The following is a 25,933-nucleotide window of genomic DNA, read 5'->3' as shown; positions in this document are numbered from 1 at the left end:
AATCTCCACATGGGCAACCAAAAACAAATCCGTGAGCTCTTCGTGGGCAAAACGGACAATATTAGTGGTGCGAGGGGCTGGATGTTACAAGTGGTATCGGAACCACTCTTGTGCCGTTCGGGATGGTGGGGCAAACCTCATCAGAGACGGTGAGTCCCCGGGGGAGTCGCGAGGTACACCTTAGGCGAATCTCACATCCTGGATGGGATGGTGGGGCAAACCTCATCGAGGACGATGAGTCCAAAGGGGGGGGGGGTGTTTTAACACCCTAGGCAAATCCCACATCGGCCGTGGACAAGAGAGATCCTTGGTTTATAAGTAAATGTCCTGCCTCTTAAATCATCAACGCGTTTTGGGCTTAATGGTAGTGGACGAGAGGAGAGCTCCATAGTTAAGCGTGCTCAGGTGGGAGTAGTAGCAGGATGGGTGACCTCCTGGGAAGTCTCCACATGGGCAACCAAAAACAAATCCGTGAGCTCTTCGTGGGCAAAACGGACAATATTGGTGGTGCGAGGGGCCGGATGTTACATAAAGCTAACGTGGTAGCTGATGCTTTAAGTAGAAAAGAGCACGAAAAACCAAAAAGAGTACGAGCTTTGAGATTAGAACTCAAAATTGATCTATTAACTGAAGTTAAGGAAGCTTAGAAGTAGGCACTAGAACAAGAGAATATAAAGGCTGAGAAAGAGAATGGTACTATAGATCAACTAGTAAAATGCGACGATGAGATACTCAGATTAGGGAAAAGAATCTGGGTGCCGATGTTTGGAAGTTTACGGGAGAAAATTTTAGAAGAAGCTCACAAATCCAAGTATATGATGCACCCGGGTAGTGATAAGATGTATCATAATCTTAAGGATGATTACTGGTGGATCGGAATGAAGAAAGAGATTGCTTTGTATGTAGCAAAGTGTTTAACATGTTCCAAGGTCAAAGCCAAGCATCAGAAGCCATTGGGTTTGTTGTCACAACCTGAGATCCCGATATGGAAATGGGACATGATTACCATGGATTTCAATATGAAATTACCCAAAACTTCACGTCAAAATGATGCTATCTGGGTCATTGTTGATAGACTGACCAAATCTGCTCATTTCATTCATATTCAAGAAACGTTTAGCATGGGCAAGTTGGCACAGCTATCTATGGAAAATATTGTAGCATTGCACGGTGTGCCATTGTCAATCATATCTGATAGAGACAGTCGTTTTACCTCCAACTTTTGGAGAAGTTTTCAAAAGGCAATGGGTACGCGTTTAAATTTGAGTACTGCTAAACCCTAAACCATAAACCCACAAACCAACGGACAAAGTGAAAGAACGATTCAGACATTGGAAGATATGCTTCGTGCCTGTGTTATAGATTTAGGTGGTAGTTGGGATACTCACCTATCTTTAATGGAGTTTTGATATAACAATAGTTATCACACAAGCATACAAATGGCTCCATACGAAGAGTTATACGGGCGAAAGTGTAGGACGCCTATATGCTGGTTCGAAATTGGTAATAATCAATTGTTTGGTCCTGAAATTGTCCAGAAAATGACTGATCAGGTAATTCAAATTCGTGAAAGACTAAAGGCAGCACGAGAAAGGCAAAAGAGTTATGCAGATTTAAGACGAAAACCGCTAGAATTCAAAGAAGGCGATAAAGTGTTACTTAAAGTATCACCATGGAAAGGTGTGGTTCGTTTTGGGAAGAAAGGGAAGTCCGCATTTTGTTGGACCATTCAAGATTGTTGAAAGAAGAGGCCCTCTAGCTTATCGCCTTGAGTTACCCGAAGAGATGCAAGGAATCCATGACGTGTTCCACGTATCGAATCTACGGAAATGTTTAGCTGATGAAACCCTCGCTATGCCTCTAAAAGATGTACAAGTGAATGAAAAACTCAAGTTTGTAGAGGAGCCGATACAGATTGAAGATAGTCAAACCAAGTTTCTGAAACGTAAAAGATTGAAATTGGTAAAAGTTAGATGGAATTCGCGGAGAAGTCCGGAATTTACTTGGGAACTTAAGTCCGAAAAGAAAAGAAATATCCACATCTCTTCGCATAAATCTCGAGGACGAGATTTTTCTAAAGGTGGAGAGGATATAACACCGTGAAAATACCCCATCTAGTTTTCGGCCAAAATTGAAAATTTTAGAAGTTAAAGGGGCTAAAATGCCAAATCTGGAAATAGGAGGACTGAACTGAAAATATAAATTCTAAAATTTATGCATCTTCGCGCATCGCGAAGATGCAAAGCTAAGCATCTTCGCGTATCGCGAAGTTGCTGGCACACATTTCAACGTTATCCAGTGATGTGGTGACACATGGCAGCACGGGATTGACATGCAAGATTGCCACGCCGTACGTGCAACTTTGCGTATCGCGAACCGCCATAGGCTGCATCTTCGCGATACGCGAAGATGCACAACTTCGGCTATAAATAGGACAACTACGAGTTTAGTCGTTTTCATCCCATTTTCACCCTAGTTTCCACATAGTTAACATCGGGAAACGTGTAGGAAGTTCCGGGGTTCCGAGGGCTGTTCTCGCAAAGAAATGAGGTGTTGTTACGTGACGTGTGCGATATATATATATATATATATATATATATATATATATATATATATATATATATATATAATTTGGATAAAAGTTTCACACAAATCGGGTTTTAAAAATGGTTTTCACCAACAACCAAACCACACACGAAAGGCAAGTGTACCTATCGTTTGTAGCAAAGTATCGGTAAGAACCGAGTGTCAATCCATAGACACGGTTAACTTTTGATACTAAATCTTTGTAATTAATTTAACCAAACAAACAATACAAATAATTTTTTCAAGTAACTAAACTAGCATACAACAATGACAAAGTAAATAAAATACAACTAATAATCAATCCAAACAAGGCTACTTAGACTATGCATCCACTCAAACTTAGTGACAAAATAGCAATGATAATGACAAACATCATGTATTAAGCACCAACATCAAATTCCAATCAAGGCAACCTAATACTAGCAACAAAACAACATGATGGGTTTTCAACAAGTTAATAACCATAGATTAGTAAGTTTGTCAAAACTACCTAATCTCATAATCAAAGGAAAGCTAGAATGAAAACAACAAACTAATCACCTAAAATCATGTAAAATAGACAAGTTCAAGAATACTAGTTAAACACATGAAACTTTTAATTAGCAAAATATGAACCAAGAATTATGGCCTTAATCCCTAGCAAATATTAACCAACTCAAAGAATCATATTATCACCATACAATTTTTCAATATCAAGTGATAGGTTTCATGCTTGTTAAAATTCATAACCAAGTTAATTTCCACTAGTCATTCCTAACTTAATGATATAAACAAAGTATGCATACACAAACTAAGTTCATAAACAAATGCTCAACACATAGTTTTCCAACATATTATGGTTAAACATCTATCAAACTAACAAGACTAGAAATTAAAACAAGCATTCAACCATCAAACTCTATTCAATAACATGTCATAAACTTGAAGAACACCAACTTGTCAAAATCATGCATAGATAAAATATCACATAAGTAGAAGTTTCAACATAATTTAAGTAGTAAAAGTATTAGCCCATAAGGCTTGATACAACAAACAAAATCAAAGTAGTCTTACAAAGCATTGTTAGGAACAAGAAATTGCAAACTAAGATGAATGATGAATGCTACTTGCAAGGATGATCATACAAGATGGAAGCCTTGAATTCTCTCTAGCAAACACACAATAATTTTTCAGCAATTTAGAGAATTCCCCTAAGGCTCCACACTTGAAATGGGGGTAGTGGAGGTGTATTTAAGCTTTCTGGACGTCTGGCACGGACTCATGCACGGGCATGCATGGTCGTGCATATAAGTGGAAAATCAACACCCTGCTTTAGCCTGACCAAAAGGTCAGATTTCTCTGTTCTGGCACGGTCATCGGCACAGGCCCGCACGGCCGTGCAGGTCATGCACGGGCATCCGCACGACCATGCACGGTCGTGCACTTTTGAATTCTTGCGGCACTGGCTCTGGCACGGGCAAGCATGGTCGTGCAGGTCTGGCAGAATGCTTATTTTATCCCCGAAACACCCCCTTTTCATGTTTTCTTTGTCGGGCGGGCGCCCGGACCTGCAAATTCACAAATAACTCTAATAAGTACCAAAACCAATGAATTTGCATGGAGTTTAACACAAATATGAGGATAATTCAATGCAATAAGATGTACACTTTGGGTTAAATCATTACGCTGCTAAACGAGCTGCTGATTCCGTAAATGATGCACAAGCTGAAGTGCTGTTGTTTTCTTAGTCTTTGACTTCGACTAGCCGATTAAGGTTAAGTTACTTTACTAGTTACTTTAAATACATAGTTATGACTTAGTTAAAGATATAGTCGTTAAACTGTTAATATTTTCTGAGTAATGTTTTATAAAGTAAAGACGTTACTTCCATGTGAAGTAATGTTATCAAAACTATTATTTTGACGGGCACGTAGTAACTGGAAAGGGGTATCATTAGTAGACTCTTCTTGTCTAAGGAAAGCAATTCGTATGCATCCTAATCAACCGCGGGACCTGTTTGCTTACCTGAAGAAGTTTGCCAACGTGATATCCTTTATTAGGCCAAAGCGTGCTATTCCAAACGTCATATGTAAATCCAAAGTATTTTCATAAAACGACTATAACTATACTAAGGTTATGTCAGACCTAAGGGTCTGCTGATCAGACCTCGAGTCTGCTGAACTAAATCAGACTTTAAGTTTGCTGATCAGACCTCGAGTCTGCTGAACTGAAACAGACTTAAAGTCTGCTGAATAATACCAACTAGGTACTTATGCATGCCTATTACAAATATATGTTGATAGCATACTGAAGTAGAGGAATATGATATTTCCAGCTGATAAAACAAGGTGAACACGTTAACCTTTTATGGTCTGAACTGATTTTACTCTTGTAATAGTCTAATAGACTAGTTGTCTATTACAAAGAGTCTGATAAATGTTTGCATGAGATAAAATCTCTAAAAATTGTTATAATACAAAATAGATAATAAAAAGCAACTCAGACAGAATATACATGTGTCTGGATCCAAACATAACTGATAATTGGCAGACAAAACCAAGTCAGTCATAACCGGTTCTTCAACAGGGTTACATAGCCTAGGAGAATGTTGTCTCCGAATAGGGGCTATGTACTCGGGGAACCTTAGAATTGTGTGTGTAGGGCAGGGGTACAAATCCGGGAATGACAGGCGTTCCTACTGAGTTTGTGAAACAGAAAACTATATTTATATTTAACGACTATTATAAACCGTTTTATCGAGTCAACATCTCACCAGCATATAGCTGACGTGTTTTTTTACCACCCATGTAGGTAATTAGATGACAGTATATGATATACAAGGATTGGAGTCATAGAAGATCGCTCGAGATGGCTCATTTTTGAATACTTATAAATCCTTGTATTATTAATATCACTATTTTGTAAAACTGAAACTTGGGTGTTTAACTCCAGAGTACTTTTAATAATGTAAATTAATATTTTAATATTTAAAGACTTCCGCTAAAATAAACCCGCCACTCTAATATATTTACAAAACATGTATCAACTGTTGGTCACATTTCTAGGCCCTGGATGGGGTGTGATAGTTAGGGTTCATCAAAGAGATATGTGTGAGATGTAACCTAGTCAAGGTTCATCTAGAGACACACATAAGAAGTAACCGAGTTAGGGTTCATCTGGATGCAACCAAGTTAGTGTTCATCAAGAGTCAACCCGAGTTAGGGTTTGAGAGTTGTAATCAACTTTTTGAGTTATATTTTCTTATTAATATCAAACGAGAGTTAGTCATTTAATTTGTGTTTGATAATCGATTCGGAACTTGAATTGGTTTTTGGTTTCTTGTTGATCAGTGGAATAGATTTAAAAGCAGGCCACACTTTAAGAAGAACAAAGAAGATTGTTGTTTACTCGATTAGATGATCGAAATCATAGCCAGAGGAGTGGATATGCGAGTTTATATGGCCGAGTGAATGGTCGGAGACAAGGTCACAGAAGTAGTCGGAATTTGGGAGAGCCCAAAGAACACATCAATGGATCAAGAGGTCTTCCTAGACGTCAAGATCGATGTGATGAAGACCAAGATAATGTGGACCAAGAGGGTTATGATAGCCGATATGGTCAAGATCATAGGACAAGTCAAACAGGACAAATGAGGCAACTTTAAATCAAAGACAACCTATTTCAAGTCGGAAATTAGGGGGTGATTGATGGACATAATTTCCGTCTTAATAGGTCTGTCATGTGTAGGTGACCATGTTGGACTTATTGGGCCCGTGAGATTCATTAATATGTAATGGGTTTGTGGGGTTGCAATTAGGGTTTTATTATATTTGGTAATGTCTTGACTAGCAAATTAGGTTAGTCTATATAAACCGAGTTATGGTTGAACATTATAGATGTGTGAGATGCAACCGAGTTAGGGTTCATCAAAGAGACATGTGTGAGATGCAACCGAATTAGGGTTCATCTAGAGACACACACGAGATGTAACCGAGTTAGTGTTCACCTGGATGCAACCAAGTTAGGGTTTACCAAGAGTCAAACCGAGTTAGAATTTGAGAGTTGTAATCAATATTTTGAGTTATATTTTCTAATTGATATAAACGAGTTAATCGTTTAATTCGTGTTTGATTATCAATCCGAGACTTGATATATGTTTTTGGCTAAAAAAAGTGATCATGTGACGGAAAATCCTTAAGGGTTTGATAACAATTATCACGCCCTTGTTGCTACACCATGTGTTCTTGTTCTTTCAATTGCAATACACATTCTCATACCAAAGCTAAAATATGTCGATAGGAACCACTGTTTAAAATAAAAATAAACAAGCTATCCTTTTTTTTTTCTTATTTCTTTGATATAGCAAGTTATTCTTCTTTTAAACACATCCCTTTTCATATTTTTTTCTTATGATAACAAACTATTTTTTAATTATTTTGCTCATATATATACGACATCAACTTTTTATTCAATGTCATTACCCCACGTGCATTTTCAATGTGTACTTTAATGTTGAGTGCAACACTTCAGTACTGGATTAACTCGCAGTCATCTTTAGTTCAATATTGATTTCAAAAGTAAAAAATACCTATAATTAGTTGAGATAATTAAAATGTATACCATGTAGTAAGACTAGCGTCTTTGACCTAACTTTAAATCACACCAAAAGTGTCCATTGTTCACTACTCAATCTTTCAACGTTCGCATCATATTTGTTGCCCCTCCTTAATGTTTCCTTCTATGGATCAACCGTCTCTCATAAGTCTCCTAAATTTGATCTACATATCATCCCTTTCACACTTAATCATGCCTTTCCTTGTTTAATATCCTTGGATCCTAATATCCTTCATAGACCCTAATGATTTCTACCTTTGCACATTGATTTCACTGGCATCGCTTCAATTTTTATTTTCTTTAATGGTAAATTCATTACTAGTCAATCTACTCGACCCATGAACCTTTGGTAGTTGATGTGTGTAAGAGTGTATATATTTTTAATGCATACTTTTTTCACAATTTATCGTTTAAATATACAAACTAAATGATTAACACAAACAGATGGTGCGATTATAATCATGTTTGAAACAATTATTATTATTATTATTATTATTATTATTATTATTATTATTATTATTATTATTTGGTAAAAATACTCCTTATTTAGGGTAGTGAGATACCACAACTTTTTAGTTAGACCGGATGGCAAGCACATTTAGCGTTCGCCAAGTTGGAGTTAAAAAAACATTTTAAAATGCAATTAGACTGAAGGGTAAGACACAATCGACCATAGCTATCATTAAGCATACTTCAAATCCCAAAATGAATGACATATCAAACTTACAGTTGGGATTGAAGTACTATATCAATGATTCAAGGTTTACCGGTTAAAATGACAAAAGGAATGGCATTTTTAACCTTGGAGATGCATCAAAAGAAATAAACACTCATATTTAATAAGAACTAGTGTTTTGACCCCCCAGCATTCCGCGCGGGGGCGGGGGGGGGGGGGGGGGGTTGTGAAACCATAGCCGAAGCTCAGGTCATGGTGATTGAGAGTCAACCGATTTGAGAATTTGATAATCATGGCTTTTTAAATTGACAAATTAATTCAAAAGTTTCATTGATGGTTGTTTCACATAAATGAAAAGAACAAATGCATAACAAAACTATAAAAAAACTCGAAATGTGGATATATTACTTGTGGCTTAGATTCCCGTTATGGTTGCAACTTATGTGGCCATTCCTAATAACGGAGCGTCATCATAGCCTAGATAGAGAATTCAAGCGATAAACGAAAAATAACACACAGTACCAGCCACCACGACTACGGAAAGACTACTAATAAGTAGCAAATCAGTATATACTGTCATAGCATTCAATGGCCGTGTTCCAATTTTCAAAAAGTGTCATAAGCACTATTCATCACAGAACACAAAAATGGTCGTAGCTTGGTGTGGTCTCAAAACCATACGTCCATACCAGCCATACTTCCTTTTCCAAAACTTTAAGCAACCATAACAACAGCAATAATAATGTTGTTCAAAGTACAATACATTATCGCTTATAAAACTCATTTATCAAAAGTGTTGTGTTTAGTTGAACCTAAGGGTATACACACTAACCTATTTCACCAAACAACAATTGAAACATTTTTTTTTCATCATCACAACATCCGAAGGTTTCAAAACAGTTGAATGTAGGCTTAGATAAAACTCATGGCTAAAAGTTCGTTGCTTGTTTCCGAGCACCACACTTGCCACACCAAGAATCCATCATCATCATTCTGCTAGTAGACCCAAAAGGTGTAGCGGGATCATCAAACCACTCCAACGAACACCTTATGTGCACCATACCTAATGTGACAAATGTTGACTATACAAGCTCGGGAAAAACATCACAACCTTTCTAAAACTCGAATGGAAAACATGCATTTGAGGTCACAATAAGTAAACAGTAGCAAGCATATTCACCCTAAATCAAAGCAACCAAATGTGAAAAAGGGTCAAATCAAAACCCAACGTCACAAGAGAGGGTTATCACCGTCTTACCGCTGCGGCCTGGGGTTCCAAAATGGAACCTGACAAAATTCGTAATCAGGCTCCAACCAAACATGCAGAAGAAGGTTCAATGGCATGGACCCACACCTATGCACCACCGAGACATCTACAAAACCCCGCAACGCCACAACCACACCAACAATAATTGTACCCCGATGTCACGCCACCGAGGGATTCAAAATGGAACCCGACAATATTAGTTAAGACAGGAGGATGTTTACGGTGGGAGACACCGTCTTAGAGAGAGAGAGAGAGAAAGAGAGAGTTATCGTGACTGAACATAAAGGGTATTTTTAGTTAGAGAGAGAGAGAGAGCTGTGGTAGTAGTGGGTATGATAAAGTAAACAAAAAGATAAAAGACACTGACATGTGTAAATAAGACTACATAGGTGGAAAGGAAGAATTAAGTTACAGACATCTAAGCTTTACGTATAGGTAACATAAGCATATTTTCAAAGGAATAGTATTTTAATAGAAGTTATAAAATATAAAATATATGTAATAATAATGGCTTTAAGAATTAGAATAACATAAGCACAATCATATTAGTGTTGCTTAACACATAAATACATCAAAATTCATCTTCCCAAAAGTGATACAAGAAACTTAGCCTTGAATTAATGGCTACAACCATGATATAAACACTATCATCGATTATAAAACTAAAATCAAGTATAAAGTGGATAAAATACTTCTTAAAGCTCGATGAGTAATGAAATGCTCTTGAAAAGCTGAGATCGACCCAGATGTGAATTGGGCTTGCTAATGAGATATGAATTTTGGTAAAATACTCCCCATTATTTATGCCAAAAAGTAGGCACAATCATGTCATTATCAATGCTCCTCCTAAAAGATTTGTCAGCTTTTTACCCGAGAGTGTATATTCGGGAGCAAGACTATGCTTTTCAGAAATATTGGTAGCCCAACCATGCTGATCTTAAGACATGGTCGGGATAAACATAATCATGTTGGTTCACTCCAACAAATATGGGCACACGGTCATGATGTCTCTTAACTCATGTCAACCTAGCTTCGCTTTTGGCCAACACCGTCATGCCTCTCTAAAGTCATGTCGGCTTAGCTTTGTTGTGACTCATGCTCATGCCGATTGAATTGGTCCATGTTTGGTGTTAGTAAGACTCGCACTTCGGGCTTTATTTGAGAGTCTTGGAGTGGCAGGGTCGCACCCAAGGTTGTGTATGGTGGTGACGTTTGTCCATACTTGGTGGAATTCTTTGTTTTTCATTCAGTTTTTTGCTTCTTTTCCACCAAAGTCCTACTCATTCCCGAAAATTCATAAGGAAACACATTTAGAGTCTAACAATGTGAAACACTATGAAAATGGTTAAATATAAAGAATATTATGTGATGAACATTTATAAATTATAGCACATCAATAATATCAAGACTCTGAGACTGCCCGCTATGGGGCGCTGAAGGGGGAAGAAGGGGGCACGGTGGGCGTCGTACACTGTCGCAGGGCGCCGTCGATGGGGGCGCGGAGGGGAGAGGCGCCAAGAGGAAGACCGGCGTGGAAGGAGTGGCAGTGGGCCCTCTTTTTCTTCATCACTCACACACACACACACACACACATATATATATATATATTGGGGGCGCCCAAGGGGCATTAAACCATAGCGGGACGGGCTTCGATGGCCCGCTTTTTACGAGGCGATGACGTGGTGTTGACATGACGCTGTTGAGGGGCTTCGAAGCCCCCACCATAGCGAATAGCCTCAAGGAGTCAAGGTTATTCCATACCAAGACATGATTGCGATCAAATATCTTGTACTCACAAGATCTTATGGGTGGTGCAACCCAGTCAACGATAATTTTGTCGCAAAACATTACAAAAAGAATACGGTAGGACTTATGGAGTGATTATTATCTTTATATCATAAGACATAAGAGCAGTGGCGGATCTAGACTTGAAACTTAGGGGTAGCGCTCAAAATTTTTTTTCCCCATAGTTCATACAATGCTTATGAAACAAATATAAAAAAACGACAACAAATAAATTTAAATACACGGGCTGTAAATTTCTCCTCTTCGGTTTTAAACGCTTGAAATCGAGCCATTACATCTTCATTTACTTTATCAAATGTTGCTCTTTCGACCGAACAAATTAAAGCATTATTCAAATACTCATCACCCATTCGATTGCGTAAATCCGTCTTGATAAGCTTCATTTTAAGGCACTCGGTTTACTCCAATTACAAATGCCTCCACTAACAAAAACCTCTCTCCCACCTTGATTACCAACACTTCCATTAAATAACTAACAACATAAACAATATGCTTTTTCTTGTCTAGTGCTATACTCCAACCAATCATATGTATCAAACCATTTGACACTAAAACGTCTCTGGCCACTAGAATATTTTGTCCATTTAAAGTCATGACCACGTGGTTGAAAAGCCTTTTTAACAAGATATGCTCTTCTTATGCCATTTATTTGATTAGGATGATAACTAGCAGTAGGTGGTCTATCAGCTGGATCCGAAGGAAGATAATCCAAATTGATTTTTGAACGTATTGAAGGATTTGAAGCCGAAGGAATATTTGAACTTGGACCGATATCTTCATTTTCTTGCAATTCATTAACCGTATTTGAACTTGAAGTTGGAATATTTAAACTTAGTGGGGAACCGATGTCATCGTTTTCTTTTCTTTGACGTTTAAAAAGGTTGCTAATGAGAGATTGTTTACTCATCTTCCAAGTTCCCTAAACAAAATTTGAACCAAAACCTAATATCAATTCCAATTTAGACATAAAACTAAAAGCTAAATACCTAATCGATTCCAATTTAAACAAAAACCCAAAATCCGAAATTAATTCCAGTTTAAACATAACCCTAAATGGCTAAATCCCTAAATACAAATATACAATAAATCTTAGTTCTTACCGGGAAGAATCGAAGATGGACACAGTTGACTGATGGGTGGACGGCGGTGACGGTTGACTGGCGGGCGGCGACAAAGGCGGACTGGTGGCGTTGGTGGCTACAGTGGCCAGTGAGTGTGAACAGACCTACAGTGAGACGTGCGTGGCCTGTTTCTTTTTGTTTTTTTTTTATTATTATTGTATTATTTGGGGTTTTTGTTTTGGGCTTGGGCTTTTGTCAATTTGTTGGGTTTAATTATTAAATTGATTGGGCTTATTTTTTGTTCAGGGGTAACGCTATTTTTTGTTCAGGGGTAACGAAACTAACCAAAAAAATTTTTTTACACTATCGGAAGACGTTGAGGGGTAGCGGGGGCTATCCCTGCTAACACTCTATGTCCGCCACTGCATAAGAGTAAATAATTTCACTAAAAGCTTAACAGATTATATTTAAAAAAATTGTCTACTATAAAGAACCAAACGTTTTAAAGTGTTTTTAACGATTACAGGGTTCGAGTCCTGATCTCACCCGGTTTTACCGGCTCCTCGCTATCGTGCCGTCTGGCGGGCGTGGGGATCGGGTTTTATTTGGGGAATCCCTCAATACGGGGACCGCTAGGTGCTCCGTCCGTACGGACTCGTGGCCGGCTCAGACTACCTTTAGCTATTGAGCGCCACATACGAAATACCCAGCGTTACTTAGTTGGTCGTTCAGAAAAAAAAACGATTACAGGAATAAGGACGATATTCAACATGGATAACTTTTATAAAGATGTGATTAATGCAAAAGAAAGCGGTAGTAGTGTGGTAAATAGGCCTGTAAACGAACCGAACGTTCGTGAATTATTCGTGAACCGTTCGACGGGAAGTTTGTTTATGTTCGTTTATTTAATAAACGAACGAACATGAACACATGTTCCATTCGTTCATTTATGTTCATTTATGTATTAATATAAAATAATTAAATATTATCTGGATAGGTCTATCTTCTTAAATGTTTTATATTTGTTAATTTGTGTTCATTTAAGTGTTTTTATTTAAGTTCGTTTATATTTGTGTTTATTTACATTTGTTCATACATGTTCATTTATCTTTGTTTAGTTATGTTTGTTTAGATTTTAAACAAACAAACACAAATGTCCATTTTAAATAAACGAACATGAACATAAATATTTGTTCAATTAATTGTCCGTGTTCTTTTAAAGTTAAGTGAACGAGCATGAACATGCCCTTGTTTGTGTCCATTCGATTCGTTTACAGGCTTCTATTATTCACATTGATGAATACATCAGTCTCGATCTCTAGGCTCTGCCGATTTATTTGTGTTCATTTGTGTTCGTGAACACATTAATTTTCTTAATGAATGAACACGAACATAAAACCTCGTTCGGTAAGTGTTCGTGAACACATTATTTTCTTAATGAACGAACATGAACAAGGCCTTGTTCGTATTCGTTCGGTTCGTTTACAGCCCTAGTGGTAAAAGACAATAATTAATGATTATTAATTTATTAGCCTAAGTTGAAAATGTGTTTGGCGAGTAGCAAGAGGCTGGCAATTCGTGTCTTAACAGGTTTAGCAGGTATGAAGCGACGCGCTGAACACAAGTATCAAACATGAATACGACTCGTTTAACTACTTTATATGTTATAACTATAAGACAGTTTTAAATTTCATGTACCAATAAGGGAATTTGATGGAGTCTAGCCTACTAATTTCAATTATTTAAGAAAATTAAAAAATCACATATCGTACTTTTTTACTTAATATGTTTTATCATGTATTTAACAGATACCCAATTATCAGCCCTAGACCCAATACCAGACCTATTCCTTAATTAAATTCCATTATTAAACTTTCCCCAAATATTTCAAAACACAAAGCCATAAACTTTCCCCAAATATTTCAAAACACAAAGCCAAGACGACTGTTCCTCGTCATTCGTGTCGTCTTTCTTTTTTACTTTTAATCACTCACACTACTTTCCAACACACTCTCTCTCTAACCCACCCCCTCACTCTCTGTTCTGTTTCACAGGTAACCCTAACAACGACTTTTGTGGAGAACCCTTTCTCTCTCTGTTCATTACCCATAATGTTCGGATAATTTCACCAAACCATTGTCAACATATCTAACAATAATGGTAGCCGGTAAAGTCAAATCCGCAATGGGGACTACACAAATACCCAGCGAATTCCAAAACACAACTAACCAACCAACAACAACAACAGTATGTCCCAAGCATCCGGAGGAGGAAAGGTGCCGCAGAAAGGAGCGATGTTCTCTCTTCCCCAAGTCCTTAGCTCAGGTTCAGCCCCGTCCCCCGGACGTGACTGACCTGATGCATTTGGTGGAACAGTTAAGAGAGCGCGAGGCGCGGCTGCGAACCGAGCTTTTGGAACAGAAATTGCTTAAGGAGTCTTCTGCGTTGGTTCCGGTTTTGGAGAACGAGATCTCGAAGAAGGATTTGGAGATTAATCGATCGGGTAAGATGATCGAGTGCTTGGAAGCCGAAAACGAGAGGTTAAGGCAAGAGGTAGAAATGCTGCATTCGAAATTAACCGAACAGAAACGTGAATTTGATAACAGAATTAAGGATTTGGAGTTGCAACAACTGCAACCGCTTCGCAACGGTTTCAGTTTCAACAGTTAATGGATATATCCGGGAAATCCAACATGATTAAGAGCTTGAAACGCGGTCACACATTCGCTAGTGTTCCGACTAATAATAACAATAATCAGAACACTAGCGAGTGTTACACGGAATCAAGCTCTAAGGAGTCGATTTTGGAAGAAATTGACAACCTACCGAGGCTCTGTAGGAGTGATTCGTTAGATTTACTCCTCGAGCCTCGTTCTCGAGCCCCGAGGGTTCCAAAACCGCCTCCACGACCGTCAACATCATCATCATCATCATCATCATCATTATCATCATCATCAGCATCTTCTAACAGCTCGCTCGGCAGCTCGGCCGAGCGAGCATTGACGGAGCAACAACCAGCTCCTCCGCCACCTCCGCCACCGCCGCCTCCGCCTGTACCCAGTAAAACCCTCAAACCTGCAGCTCCTCCGCCGCCGCCGCCACCTCCGAAGAGCTTAAAGTCGGTGCCGGCGAAGGTACGGAGAGTACCGGAGGTAGTCGAGTTTTATCACTCGTTAATGCGGAGAGAATCTCGGCGGGAATCATGCAACGGAGGTGCCGCCGGCGATGTTCCGGCAACGGCCAACACACGTGACATGATCGGAGAAATCGAGAACCGGTCTACACATTTGCTTGCTGTAAGTAGCCAATAGCCATCGTAGAGTAGTGTGTGGTAAATTACTGTTTTGCCCTTTTGCCAGTTTTCAGCTTACACTTTTTCGTAATAAATTGGCTTGAGTATTAAATAATAATACTGTTTGATATTCAAAATCATAATAGGGATAGGCTCAAGGGTAGTTTTGGCATTTCAGATCATGAACCTCGGTACCTCACCACCGATTTCACAATTAATTGCCATTTAGTCATCACTAGGTTAGGTTTTTATAGTTTTTATGGCTTTCTTGGTTTTTTTAGTTGGGTTTTTTGGTAATTCAGAAAACTAACCAATATTTTTTATTTAAGTTAATGGCCATTTTCGTCCCTGTGGTTTGCTACTTTCGCCATTTCAGTCCAAAATTTTTAATTTTGTCAATTTAGTCCTCATAGTTTTAAATATTAGCCAATTACGTCCTATCTGTCTAACGGCATCCAGCTATGCCGTTAGTTTAAGGGTATTTTTGTCTTTCTCCTTTTAATTTTGAGTTAATGGTCATTTTAGTCCCTGTGGTTTGATATTTTTGCCAATTCAGTCCAAAGTTTGAAAATTTATCAAGTTAATGTTCAGTTTAATTCAGTTTTTTTTATTTTTTATTTTTTTTGTTTATAACCCTGAAGAGCATAATTCAAGCCCAAAACTATCGAGCAACCTCAAATACTGGTATGCATTTACTCTGTTAACAACAGTAATCATACCCCCACCTTATATTTAGTTTCTATACATTTCCTAAAATCTTCTTCATGGTGGAATTCAATGGTAAAGTGGTCAAGGTAATTCCCTTAAACCGAATTATAAAGAAAAAACTAAAAATTGTTTTGTTGATTAATGTATAATAGTTGATTACGACCCAGATTTTCGTTATGATATGTTAATCTCTAAACCCTAAATATTATGCATTCATCAAAGAAACAATTTTTAGTTCTTTCCGTACAATTCGGTTTCACGGAATTGCTTTGACCACTTTACCATTGAATTCCATCATGAGGGAGAGTTTAAGAACCGTATAGAAACTAAATACGAGAGGAGGGGTATGATTAATGTTGTCGACAGAGTAAATGCAGACTTGTTTTGGGCTTGGATAATGCTCTCTAGGGTTATAGAAAAAAAACTGACTTAAATTGACAAAATTTCAAACTTTGGACTGAATTGGCAAAAGTATCAAACCACAGGGACGAAAATGACCAATAACTCAAAATAAAAAGAAGAAAGACAAAAATACCCTTAAACTAACGGCATAGCTGGATGGCGTTAGACGGATATGACGTAATTGGCTAATATTTAAAACTATGAGGACTAAATTGACAAAAATACAAATTTTGGACTGAAGTGGCGAAAGTAGCAAACCACAGAGACGAAAATGGCCATTAACTCTTTTTATTTTTATTAAAGTTCAAAACCGAGCAGTCGGTTTCTATCTTGGTTTGGGTTTGGTTAGATTTTTTTAGTTTTGTGCACACACCTACTTAATTCAGAATAATAAAAATTTACTGGTCAAATTCATAGTAAAAATTTGCACCTTATGCTACATAAATATTACCTTCTGTTATAATATTAGCTCTAATTATAACAAGATTATTGAAATGATAATTGATCTTTATTATATCTAATAGACAAGAGAGTGAAGAGATATATGAGTTGTTAATTCTACTGGGATGATATTTCATTTCCATCGTTGTAGTATTTATACTACACAAAAGGTAAATGTACAGGAGACGAACATGACCATTAATTACATCTTGAGTGTTCTTGTGGCCAATGTCTTTTGACAAAATTGAAATGTGTCATTCATAAATAGTGTCAGTGGTTCACAACACTCCCCCTTGGATGACACATTTTCAAAACTTCGAGGTCTTGAAGTACTGCCTCATTAAAAACCTTGCTAAAGAAAAAAACCCAATGGGAAAAAGCTTTAGCTAAGTGAAAAAAAGTGCAGTATATAGCTCCCCCTCAAATTGCAGGTCGTTACATTGTTCGTACATAGCGCACGCCAATATCATGAACATGTTTCCTGAATGTTGCTGTGGGAAGTGCTTTTGTGAAAAGATCAGCTGAGTTGTTGCTGGACTGGACATATCTCATTTCAACCTGATTGTCTTTAATAAGATCTCGAGTATACTCAAAGTATCTTGGTGGTATATGCTTTGTTCTGTCACTTTTGATATATCCTTCCTTCATTTGCGAGACACAGGCTGCATTATCTTCATAGATAGGAGTTGGAATTCGATCTTTCTCTAGTCCACAAGAAATCAATATGTGTCGTGACATAGATCTTAACCATACACATTCTCTTGAAGCTTCATGCAATGCAATGACTTCAGCATGATTTGAAGATGTTGCAATGAGTGTTTGTTTCTGAGAACGCCATGAAATCGTAGTTCCTCCATTCTTAAATACATATCCAGTTTGAGATTTTGCTTTATGGGGATCAGATAAATAACCTGCATCTGCATAACCAACTAACCCTTCTTTTGAATCGTTAGGATAAAATAAACCTAAATCAACAGTTCCTTTTAAATACCGAAAAATATGTTTAATGCCATTCCAATGTCTTTTAGTAGGGGATGAACTGAATCTTGCCAATAAATTAACTGCAAAAGAAATGTCAGGTCTTGTACAGTTAGTAAGATACATAAGTGCTCCAATTGCACTGAGGTATGGTACTTCGGGACCAAGAATCTCTTCATTATCTTCGCAAGGACGAAATGGATCATTGTCAACATTGAGTGATCTAACAACCATCGGTGTGCTTAAAGGATTTGCTTTGTCCATATTGAAACGTTTTAAGAGTTTCTCAGTATAAGTTGACTGATGCACAAGTATCCCATTATGCATATGCTCAATTTGTAAACCAAGACAACATTTGGTTTTTCCAAGATCTTTCATTTCGAATTTTTTCTTTAAAAGAGCAATTGCTTCATTAATTTCTTTTTGTGTCCAATTAAATTTAGATCGTCAACATACACAGCTATGATCACATATCCTGATGTTGTCTTCTTGATGAAGACACATGGACAAATAAGAATATTTGTGTATCCTTTGCTTATCAAATAATCACTCAAACGATTGTACCACATCCTTCCAGATTGTTTCAGTCCATACAAGGATCTTTGTAATTTGATGGAATACATTTCCTTAGGCTTTGAGCTTATTGCATCGGGGAGTTTAAATCCTTCGGGAATTTTCATATAGATGTCACTATCTAGTGATCCATACAAGTAAGCTGTGACAACATCCATAAGGCGCATCTCTAAATTTTTAGAGACTGCTAAGCTGATTAAATATCTAAACGTAATAGCATCCATGACAGGAGAATACGTTTCTTCATAGTCAATTCCTGGCCTCTGAGAAAAACCTTGAGCTACAAGTCTTGCTTTATATCTTGTAACTTCATTTTTCTCATTTCGTTTTCTCACAAAAACCCATTTATATCCTACAGGTTTCATTGACTTTGGTGTAATGACAATAGGTCCAAAAACCTTTCGATTGTTTAGTGAGTTTAATTCAGCTTGCATAGCATCTTTCCATTTGTTCCAATCATGTCGATTTTTACAATCATCTACAGATTTTGGTTCAGGGTCATCATTTTCTTCCATGATATCGCTTGCCACAGAATAAGAAAATATATCATCAATATTTTCCATTTCATCTCGATCCCACATTATATGTGATTTACCATAGTTTATTGACAATTCTTTATTGGAATCATTTATTTCTTCCTGAGGAAATGTTATATCATTTATTCTTTCCTGAGGGAAGGTTTTGTCAATCATTCCTTCTTTAGGGTCAGTATCCTTCTCAGAACCCTTTCTTTTTCGAGGATTTTTATCCTTTGAACCGATTGGCCTTCCACGTTTTAAACGTATTTGGGATTCATGAGGTGCATTATTATTATTTTGCTTGCTTGGAATCTCAACTCGAGCTGGAGCATTAGCAGCTGGTATATGAGATTTAGTGACCCTGTTTATATCAGTAAATGCATCAGGTAACTGATTTGCAATTTCTTGTAAATGTATTATTTTTTGAACCTCTGTCTCACTTTGTTTTGATATTGGGTCTAGGTGTAACAATGATGGTACACACCATGATATATCTCTTTCTTGCTTTTTCATTTCTCCCCTTAATGCTGGGAACATTGTCTCGTTAAAATGACAATCAGCAAAACGTGCTGTAAATACATCACCTGTTAAAGGTTCAAGGTATCTTATGATGGAAGATGTTTCATATCCAACATATATTCCCAACCTTCTTTGGGGACCCATTTTTGTGCGTTGTGGTGGTGCAATAGGAACATACACAGCACAACCAAAAATTTTAAGATGAGAGATATTTGGCTCATTTCCATAAACAAGTTGTGTGGGAGAGTATTTATGATTTGCACTTGGTCTCACGCGGATTAATGATCCAGCATGCATAATTGCATGACCCCAAATAGAAACAGGGAGTTTTGTCCTCATTATTAATGGTCTAGCTATTAGCTGTAGGCGTTTGATCAACGACTCGGCTAAGCCATTTTGTGTGTGTACATGAGCAACAGGGTGTTCTACAACAATCCCCACAGACATGCAATAATCATCAAAAGCATGTGATGTAAATTCTCCCGCATTATCAAGCCTTACTCTTTTAATGGTATAATCCGGAAAATGTGCACGTAATTTGATAATTTGAGCAAGAAATTTTGCAAAAGCAACATTACGAGTCGATAATAAAGAGATATTAGACCATCTGCTGGATGCGTCTATTAAGACCATGAAGTATCTAAATGGTCCACATGGTGGATGAATTGGTCCACATATGTCACCTTGAATTCTTTCAAGAAACATTGGTGTTTCTTTATCGACTTTTAATGGCGAAGGCCTTGTAATTAATTTTCCAAGAGAACAAGATGTACATTGAGGCATTTTATCTATTTTGTGGATCTTTTGACCTTTCAGTGGATGTCCATGTGTATTTTCAATGATCCTTTTCATCATTGTGGATCCTGGATGGCCTAATCTGTCATGCCATAAGTTTATGATACCAGAATCGCAACAATTTTCTTTGACTGCCATATGTGCTTGAGGCACATTTATATATGTATAATGCAAACCAGAATGGAGCATTGGCAATTTTTCCAATATTTGATCTTTGCTTATGATATGCAAATATTTTTCATTACTAACAGTCCTTGACTGAGTATCATATCCATTATGATATATGCTTCTGAAACTCAAAAAATTTCTTGTTGATTTTGGGGAAAATAAAGCATTTTCTATTTTGAGCTTTGTACCATTTGGTAATGCTAAATTAGCTTTTCTCACTCCTTCTATCAAGTTTGTAGGACCTGATATTGTATTGATGATCCCTTTTGTTGGTTTCAGTTTATAAAAATATTTTTTAGATCTAAGTATAGTATGCGTGGCTCCACTATCCGCTATACATATATCTTCTTCATTTGCTTGATCTTGTGCTCCGGTGATTTTCATTTTAAATCTTGAAAAATATTAAGAAAAAAAAATAAGTGTATAACGAAGGCATATGATATTTTAATAAGAACTCTATTTAATTGAAACACAAGTAGTACATGAAAGAGGAACTACATAATTAAAGATAATGAGAACACACTTAATAACTGCATCTAATTATAGTGGTCAAGCAACTTTGTTTCAAAGTTCTACCCCAAAGTCTTCAACGCTCAGCTCAGCATTGATATTACTAAAGTTATCAACATGGTTCACTTCTTTCTCTTTTCCTTTTAGAGAGGCTTGGTACAGTTCACACAGATGTGGAGCTGTGCGACAAGCCTTTGCCCAGTGGTTTGTACTTGCACATCTAAAACATGAAGTGCCATTGTTTTCGGACCTACCAGCTTCATTCCATTTATTTTGGTGGTTGGAATTGGTATTGTGTGGGACATGATAATTATTGGCTCTCTGGTTACGACCACGGCCACGACCACGACCGTAAGAGTTATTGTTCCATTTGAATGGATGCTTACGATCATTAAAATGTCTTTTGTCAAAATGACCACGTCCACGGCCTCGTCCTCGACTTTGTTCCCATTTATGATCAGAATTTTTATGAGAACTTTTGTGAGCAACATGTGCTTCTGGTATTGCTAGTGAACCCGTGGGACGAGATTGATGATTTTTCATCAATAATTCATTATTTTTCTCTGCTACAAGGAATAATGCATTTAGATCAGAGTATCTCTTAAAATTCTGCAAACGATAATGTGTTTGCAAGTTTATATTTGATGCATGAAACATGGAGAAAGTTTTCTCTAACTTTTCTTTCTCTGTTACGGGATACCCACAAAATTCTAGCTTTGAACAAATTCGGTATAAAGCAGAGGTGTAATCATTTACCCTCTTAAAATCTTGGAACCTAAGACTGTTCCATTCATCTCTAGAAGTAGGAAGTAAAACTTCCTTTAGATGACCGAATCTGCTTTTCAAATCTTCCCATATCATATATGGGTTATCATAATTAAAATACTCATGCTGTAGTAATTCATCAATATGTTTATAGATGAAAACATCAGCTCTTGCTTTATCCTGGTCAGAGCAATCATTGTATTCTTGGATTGCGTCTAACACATCCATAGATTTTAAATGTCTTTTGACATTTGCTGTCCAAGACATATAATTTTCTCCAGAAATGTTGAGTGCAGGGAATTCGAGTTTTGCTATATTTGACATTTTGTTGCTAAACATAATAGAGCAAATAATAAGATAAATATTAGAATCCATATATATCAATCAACAATGAGATACAATACATTGGTAGAGCTATAAACATATAAAAGAAAAAGAAAATGCCGAAATCTTCAGATTGGAGATTAAAAATTAGAATAAGAAGTAGTATAAGCATTATAGTGACCAACATCAAAATCGGGTGAATCATTTTGAGAATTTTATCTTGGATAAATTTAATAAGAAGAATGTTTGTTGTAAATGAAATGGGGTTAATGATTGGTTATTTATAGTGAAAATTTATAACCCTTTTATAACGGTTATATTACCGTTTATAACGGCAACATTACCGTTTGTGTGTGTGTATATATATAATATATAATATTAATTATTTTAAAGTAAGATAATAAATAAGATATTAAATACAGTTTATTTTATAAAATATATATAATTAGTATGCACAATAATAAGAATAGAATTGTTAGTGTAAATAAATCTAACTTCTAAATGAGATATTAGTGTGCATATATAAATAAAAGTTAGAATAGTTATCAAATTTTAATAACAATGTTTATACACATTATTGCTATTACTCAGTATATTAGTTAGTATATGTATATGCATAGATATATATCTAATGTACATAATTAAAGAAGTGTTTATGATGCTTATGTAGATACCTTTGTGTCTATTACCTTTCTTGGTTAGGATATAAGCGGCTCGTGCTGATAACGTGTTATAATATTAGCTCTAATTATAACAAGATTATTGAAATGATAATTGATCTTTATTATATCTAATAGACAAGAGAGTGAAGAGATATATGAGTTGTTAATTCAATTGGGATGATATTTCATTTCCATCGTTATAGTATTTATACTACACAAAAGGTAAATGTACAGGAGACGAACATGACCATTAATAACATCTTGAGTGTTCTTGTGGCCAATGTCTTTTGACAAAATTGAAATATGTCATTCATAAATAGTGTCGGTGGTTCACAACGCCTTCCAAGATTTTGTAATTTTCAAAATCATAATAGGGAAATGTTGAAGGGTAAATTCGGCATTTCATCCTGAGCCTTTAACTCACCACCGTTCCCACATTTAATTCAAGATAAAAAATAGAAAATTACAGGTCAAAGTCATAGTAATATGTGTTGTACCTTATGCTACATAAATAGTACCTCCCAAGATTTTGCAACTTTGCGTGTAGAGTAACTTGCAATAATATGGAATAATTTGTACTACATGCATAAAACCATGTACATTCTATAAGAATCTCTGATTTAAACTCTTACAGTGGTCCACCTCACCTCTCTAAGTATAGAAGCGCTATATTGATGGAACCATCAATATTTTCCACCAGCTTCATGTGAAAATAAATTCAAATATTATTTTAAATTCTTTAACAGTTGTTTTTGTTGTAATTACCTTAATACAGATAAAGACAGACGTGGAAACACAAGGTGATTTCATAAGATTTTTAATCAACGAAGTTGAGAATGCATCATTCACAGATATTGAGGATGTTGTCCCCTTTGTAAAATGGCTAGATGATGAACTCTCGTACCTGGTAACATTTACTTTCATCATATAGCGCGTTCAATACATAATCAATTTAAAATACAGAATAATACTTTTTTTTTAAATAATTCTAGGTTGATGAGAGGGCAGTTCTTAAGCTCTTTAAATGGCCCAAACAAAAGGCGGACGCACTAAGAGAAGCTGCATTCGGTTATTGTGATCTAAAGAAGCTTGAATCCGAGGCATCATCGTTTCGTGATGATCCACGTCAGGCTTGCGGTCCTGCTCTCAAGAAAATGCAAGGATTATTTGAGAAGTATGAATATCTTCAAAATAATTTTAAAACATATTTTCTTAAATTGGTTTTTTTAATTTATTTATGCTGGTTTGTTATGGTATCAGATTAGAGCATGGAGTTTATAATTTATCGCGCATGAGAGAATCGGCTTCAACACGATACAAAGTGTTTAATATTCCAATGGATTGGATGCAAGAAACTGGATTTGTTGCTCTGGTAATTTTTTTTCTATTTTTGAAAGTACAAGAGTGAAAACAATAACCTAACTAATTATAAAAGTCATGATAATAATAATAATAAAAATGTAATGACTGTTTGATTGTTTTAAATGATTGTTTTTAAACAAGTCCAGGGTTTATATGGTACTTTTTTATAGCTTAAAAGTAGACAATTTCATGTGTATGATATCTAACATTAACAAGTAAACATTAAACAAGTAGTAAAATAATACAATATACTAGAAAAAAAGCATCCTATAATAAAACATAGATTTTGACTAGGTAACATGAGTAACAAAACATTGTTTAATGTAGAGTACCCAACAAATTAGGTGTTTAGTGGTCCCAAAAAGAAAAGGCAAGTTGTGTCCATGGTGTTTGGTCTACAATTAGACACTAAAACATAAAAATTTATGATATTGATTTGGTTACAAAATGCCATAACAAATCTCCAATATTTTGTTCACTTTACTAGGCCCCTACCTTCATGCTCACACGTGAAGGTTAAAACACTCCTTTTTAGATGTTTTCTAATGCAATGCCGCTTTGTAACTTGTACACCATGCATCAAATGTTGTACATTGCCCTTGGTTTATGAGTTTGGTTTTTGGAGAAAGTGGTTTGCCTTTTATGAAACCCAAGATGTTATATGTCACGCTTTATTAAACAAACAAATGTTTTTGACAACCTGTACCGTATGCATAATAATTTGTACATTCGTTTCAAGATACTGGTTTTATAACCCAGTAAAAGGGCCTACATTTATGTGGACTCTAATGTTTGGATGGGGTAACATATTAGTCCTTGCATTTCGTACTCTTATGTCCTTGTTTTTTTAATACTTTTTTTTCTAAATAGTTTTTTGAAAAAGGTAAGAAAATTTGCAAGAAATAATAATATTTTGCATATTGTAGATCAAGCTTGCATCGGTTAAATTAGCGATGAAGTACATGAAACGAGTATCTGCAGAGCTCGAGACGGTTAGTGGTCCCGAAGAAGAAGAGTTGATAGTTCAAGGAGTACAATTTGCGTTTCGCGTACATCAGGTAAAATTGTAATAACATTTATTTTTTGTGTTAATATAGAAAGTGTAAATAATAATGTTCTGGTTGAATTGGGTACGTGACAGTTTGCGGGTGGATTTGATGTGGAAACGATGAGGGCGTTTCAAGAGTTGCGTGATAAAGTAACGACGTGTCATCAACGATGAGGTCTACTACTTGCTAAACATTCTTTATTTGTAGCAAACTCAGCTTCAGCACTCGGTAACGGGCTATTTTTGCTGTAAAGAGGGACTCGCTCGTGTTAATACATTGATCTTGTGTTTCCATCTTGAAGTGAATATGTTTTAAGTTCCAATATGATCTTAAGTAAAAGAACGGTTGCTCACTAATGATTTATTTGCAAGATCAGGTTTAAAACTTGATATTAACTATATGTAGTTAATAAAGCGAACTCATCTAGTTTATTCAACCGGACAAATTTCATGTGTGGCCTACTTGACCCGTTTAACCACCCTTGTCAAATGCTGACTAGAAATTCAAATCATACATACAATATTTATACGGGTTTTGATTAAATACAAATGAGTTTTATCGCATGAAGTGTACAAATAACTAGAGTAATTATGTTAACACTAGAGTAATTATTATTACATCATAACTTTTGAACTAGAGCAGTTATTATTACGCTATTTTATTTTTTATAACATGATTACTATAGTTCTAAACTTTAATTACTCTAATTATTTATATGTTTAGTACGTTAATTTTATTTGTATCGGATCCACCCTATATTTATACATATTCCCGTCTGATGGTGAAACTCTTCTCCACTATATTTCTTCCCTTACCCCCCGCACCACCCTAAAATAAAAGAAAGAAAAAAAAGAAGAAAATTAAGAATTTAAAATCCA

The 25,933-nt window shown here is 36.2% G+C and overlaps 1 pseudogene across 1 annotated transcript; it reads left to right on the top strand.

The window, feature by feature from the left end:
• Positions 1-14,146: 14,146 nt before the first annotated feature.
• Positions 14,147-25,308, top strand: LOC143611139 (protein INCREASED PETAL GROWTH ANISOTROPY 1-like; annotated as a pseudogene). Its single transcript, XR_013149717.1, has 6 exons — positions 14,147-15,285; positions 23,420-23,551; positions 23,637-23,818; positions 23,905-24,016; positions 24,933-25,064; positions 25,148-25,308. The product of XR_013149717.1 is annotated as a protein INCREASED PETAL GROWTH ANISOTROPY 1-like (transcript).
• Positions 25,309-25,933: the final 625 nt, after the last annotated feature.

The sequence above is a fragment of the Bidens hawaiensis genome, unplaced genomic scaffold (assembly GCF_021521415.1).
Source record: "Bidens hawaiensis isolate Kalapana, Puna unplaced genomic scaffold, B.hawaiensis_p1.1 tig00029621_1, whole genome shotgun sequence".
Taxonomy (NCBI): domain Eukaryota; kingdom Viridiplantae; phylum Streptophyta; class Magnoliopsida; order Asterales; family Asteraceae; genus Bidens; species Bidens hawaiensis.
Note: the sequence above shows the minus strand (reverse complement) of the source record. Positions and strands in the feature narration are given on the sequence as shown.